The following is a 5020-nucleotide window of genomic DNA, read 5'->3' as shown; positions in this document are numbered from 1 at the left end:
CTTCCTCCAAAGGACTACATACTGTGGTATCACATTGTCTCCTTTGTTTTTTAAAAATATTTTTGTGAAAATAGGAAAACATTTTATGTCAAAATAGAATAGTTCTCAATGTGGATAGTGAAGGAACTCAAAAACTGGCCTTAGAACTATGTGAGTAAGGAATATGGTGGATAGGACAGAGGAGTATGGATGGGAACACTAAAGACATTACAAAAATTACAAGTTACAACTTTTGACTCCTCTCTCTCTCTCTCTCTCTCTCTCTCTCTCTCTCTGTGTGTGTGTGTGTGTGTGTGTGTGTGTGTGTATTAAAAGGGGTAGAATAGAGGCCACACCTGCCATAAGACCAAGCAGACTATCCAGAGATGTTCTCCACTCTCTCTGTCCCTCCAACCCAATCCTCAGAGTTGTCCCCAGTGCTGCAACCAAACGCCAACTGCAGCCTCCCCTTCCCCATCCATGTCTCCCATGGATTCTATATACCTCCTCATTAACTTCTTCTCCTTGACATCATGTCCACAACCCAACTCAGGTGGACAGGTGGATACCCCCTTTTCAACTACATGACACACTGCAAGAAGACAAGTTAGACTGCCTGTGGATCTCCTACTGTCTCTGTTACTTCAGACTCAATCAACATGGCTGTCTCTAAAGATGTAACAGAACAGCCATTGAAGCCTCCCTCATCTCTTTCCCATGCCTCCTCTGGATCTGACAGGTGACTCCTCTACCTTATGTTGCCCAAGACACCAACATTGGCAAGTACTCATGAACACAAGCTTAGAAAGCTAGTAAAGCAAGCAACACAGAGGCAACACACTTCCTGAAAAATCCAAAAAAGAAACAGTAACCAAGGAATAAAACATACAGTGAACAAAGACGAATCCATAAATAATCACCTAGACCTACAATCATCCCAAAACCAGATTGTAGATGCCAGTGTAAGATCACAAACAATAGCATCCAGAAAAAAATATGTCTTCACTAAAGCCCAGCTATCATACGACAGCAGGCCCAGAATATTTCAGCTGAAGCACAAGAAAAATATCCTGACAGAAATTACATTAAAAGATGATAGAGGTCCTTAAAAAGGAAATGAATAAATCCCTTAGAGAAATATAGGAAAACACAAACAGATAATTGGAGGGAATGAATAAACCCCTAAAAGAAAGCCAGGAAAACACAAATGATTAGAGGGAAAAAAATGTTCCTTTTTAAATGCCAGTTTTAAAAAAAAGAGTTGATAGGATAGTTAGATAAGGTCTTCGAAAACCTCTGAGACATGCAGAATATGGCATTTTAAAAAGTTTATATTAAAGATTCACTGAATAACTCTTGGCAATACGCAGCCTACCTCAAAGAAGTTAATGAACATCAAAGAACCTCATTATGGAGATGGCCTCAAATGTGGCAAACAAGCCACTGGGGAAAATGTCCTCCTTTCTATGACCAACAGAGTTCTGTATAAAAAAAAAAAGTGGGGGGTGGGGAGTTTGGATGCAGGCAGAGTTGACAGCCAAACTCTGCCAAGAGAGGGCAAGCAAATCCTCAATAGTTCCTGCCTCACAACTATGTCTGTCAGATATATTGGGCCAGAAGGCTGAAGTCAGTGTTCCAACATTGTAGAGAATTTTGGGTGACTATTCAGGTAGCAAACTGTCTATGTCATCTTCTCATTTGGAAAGCTACCAACCTGCACTCCTGGTATACTCAGGTAATCAAGTATATTCCTTCTAAATTCTCTGATGGAGTTGAAGACCAGTTATCTTAGTTTTACAATGAAGCTTAGTTGTTTAGGGGTTAAGATGTTTTTAGGTCTAGATAGATGTTTTAAGTTGATAATGAGAAGATATGATGGAGATTGGTTTTCATTCAGAATTTTAGACTCACCAAGAGGGGAAAGATATTTTCTTCAAGGCTGTCAAATTCAAGTAGCCAAAACACTAAGAATGTAACCTTTATATAATTCCTGATTGTGTCATGATTCTTCTTGCTATAGGTAGTTTATTGTATATATGTGTAATAATATAAATGTATGTGTAAAATTTAAAAAAGGTTTAATTAACAAAAAATAAAAACAGTTCAAGAAAATGAATAAAACTTCACAAGACATGAATAAGGAAATAGGAGCAATAAGGAAAAAAATCAGAAAGAATTCTGGAAATGTGGACAGTAATTACAGAGACAAGCTTCACTATCAGATTAAAAGAAATGGAAGGTGGAATTTCAAACATTGAAGACACAGAAGGAAAAGATAACTGTCAAAAAATGCTAACTCTGGGATACACTCGCCCGCTCACTCCTTTCTGGTGGCTGACGCGTCCGAGGTAGCATCGCCGGAGGCTCCCCATTGACCTGCTGTCGTCATGTCGAAGTTGGAGTCTCCCAAGGAGCCAGAACAGCTGCGGAAGCTCTTCATCGGAGGGCTGAGCTTCGAAACAAGCGATGAGAGCCTGAGGAGCCATTTTGAGCAATGGCGGACACTCACTGATTGTATGGTAATGAGGGACCCAAACACCAAGAGATCCAGGGGCTTCGGGTTTGTCACCTACACCACGGTGGAGGAAGTGGATGCCGCCATGAAGGCAAGACCACACAAAGTAGATGGAAGAGTTATGGAACCCAAGAGAGCTGTATCAAGAGAAGATTCTCAGAGACCAGGTGCCAACTTAACTGTGAAGATCTTTGTTGGTGGTATTAAAGAAGATACTGACCTACAAGACTACTGTGAGCAGTATGGGAAAATTGAAGTGATCGAAATCATGACTGACAGAGGCAGTGGCAAGAAGAGGGGCTTTGCTTTTGTCACCTTTGATTACCATGACTCTGTGGAAAAGACTGTTATTCAAAAATATCATACTGTGAATGGCCACACCTGTGAAATAAGAAAACCCTGTCAAAGCAAGAGATGGTTAGCGCCTCATCCAGCCAGAGAGGTTGCAGTGGCTCTAGAAACTTTGGTGGTGGGTGAGGAGGTGGTTTTGGTGGCAATGACAATTTTGGGCGAGGAAGAAACTTCAGTGGTCGTGGTGGCTTTGGTGGCAGCCGTGGTGGTGGTGGCTATGGTGGCAGCGGGGATGGCTATAATGGATTTGGTAATGACGGAAACAATTTTGGAGGTGGTGGAAGCTACAATGACTTTGGCAATTACAACAATCAGTCTTCAAATTTTGGACCAATGAAGGGAGGAAACTTTGGAGGCAGGAGCTCTGGCCCTTATGGTGGTAGAGGCCAGTACTTTGCTAAACCACGGAACCAAGGTGGCTATGGAGGTTCCAGCAGCAGCAGTAGTTATGGCAGTGGCAGGAGGTTCTAAATTACATACACGACAGCCAGGAAACAAAGCTTACCAGGAGAAAGGAGAGCCAGAGAAGTGACAGGGAAGCTACAGGTTACAACAGATTTATGAACTCGGCCAAGCACAGTGGTGGCAGGGCCTAGCTGCTACAAAGAAGACATGTTTTAGACAATACTCATGTGTATGGGCAAAAAGAACTCCAGGACTGTTTGTGACTAACAGTATAACAGGTTATTTTAGTTTCTGTTCTGTGGAAAGTGTAAAGCATTGCAACAAAGGGTTTTACTGTAGACCTTTTTTCACCCATGCTGTTGATTGCTAAATGTAATAGTCTGATCATGACGCTGAATAAATGTGTCTTTTTTTTTTTTTAATGTGCTGTGTAAAGTTAGTCTCTGAACCAGTCTTGGTAAACGTCCCCAACAGTGTGGAGTTAGAGTTCCTTCAGGGTGGTGCCAAGTTCCATTTGGAATTTATGGTTGCTTGGGTAAAGAAGTCATTGTCTTCAGAAACCTTGGTGTAGTTACTGTTGTGACTACAATGAGTTTGACTATTGAAAAGGTCATCCAAGCAAGGTCACAATTTGCTTATAGAATGGTGTTGGCACACCCTATGAAATATCAAAATTGAATAATGATATCAGATAAAATAACAGATAGGAATGAAGCTTGTGTATCCATTATCATGTGTAATCAATAAAGATTTAATTCTCTTAAAAATGCTAAATCTAAAAAATTCCTATCCAAATTATCCAGGAAATCTGGAAAACTGTGAAAAGATCAAATCTAAGAATAACAGGACTAGAGGAAGAATCCTTGCTCAAAGGCCCAGAAAATATTTTCAACAAATTATAGAATAAAATTATCCCAACCTAAAGAAGGAAATGCCTATAAAAGTACAATAAGCACACCAAACACTAAATAAATTGAACAAGAAAAGAAGGTCCTCTGACACATAATTAAAAGGAAAAAAAAACCCTGAACATTGAAACCAAAGGGGCAATATTAAAAGTTGCAAGAAAAAAAGACCAAGTAACATATAAAGGTAGACTTATTAGAATTATACCTAACTGGTCAAAGGAGACTCTAAATCACAGAAGGATTTAGACAGATGTGCTGCAAACTCAAAAAGACCACAGATGTCAAAAGAGAAGCAAATAGAAAAGGAGGAAGTAAAGTATCTTTGCAGATGACGTGATAGGATATACAAAGGACCCTAAAAATTTCCCTGAGGAACTCCTACAGATGATAAACACTTTGAACAAAGTGGCTACATACAAAATTAACTTGAAAAATCTCAGTGGCATTTCTATATAAAATGAAAAATAGACTAAGAAAGAAATCAGGAAAACAATGCCCTTGACAATATCAATAAATAATATAAAATAACTTGGAGTAACTCTAACCAAGCAAGTGAAAGCCTCAAGTATTTGACAAAAGAAATCAAAAAGATATCAGAAGATGGAGAAATCTCCCATAATTGTGGACTGGTAAGAATATCATAGTGAAACTGGCCATCCTCTCAAAAGCAATCTATAGATTCAGTGCAATCCTCACCAAAATTCCTACAGAATTTTTTTCAGACCTTGAAAGGATAATTTTTCAATTTTGTATGGAAATACAAAATGCCAGGAAAGCTAAAAACAATGTTGGACAATAAAAGAACTGTTGGAAGTGTCACCATGCCTGATTTCAAGTTGTACTACTAAGATATTGTAATAAC

General features: G+C 39.3%; 1 pseudogene across 1 annotated transcript; it reads left to right on the top strand.

Annotated features, from left to right (window-relative positions):
* Window positions 1-2286: 2286 nt before the first annotated feature.
* On the top strand, window positions 2287-3667 carry LOC311606318 (heterogeneous nuclear ribonucleoprotein A1-like; annotated as a pseudogene). The gene has a single exon. The product of its transcript is annotated as a heterogeneous nuclear ribonucleoprotein A1-like (transcript).
* Window positions 3668-5020: the final 1353 nt, after the last annotated feature.

The sequence above is a fragment of the Acomys minous genome (genome assembly GCF_964271855.1).
Source record: "Acomys minous genome assembly, chromosome: 1".
Taxonomy (NCBI): domain Eukaryota; kingdom Metazoa; phylum Chordata; class Mammalia; order Rodentia; family Muridae; genus Acomys; species Acomys minous.
This window is presented reverse-complemented; position numbering and strand designations above follow the sequence as displayed.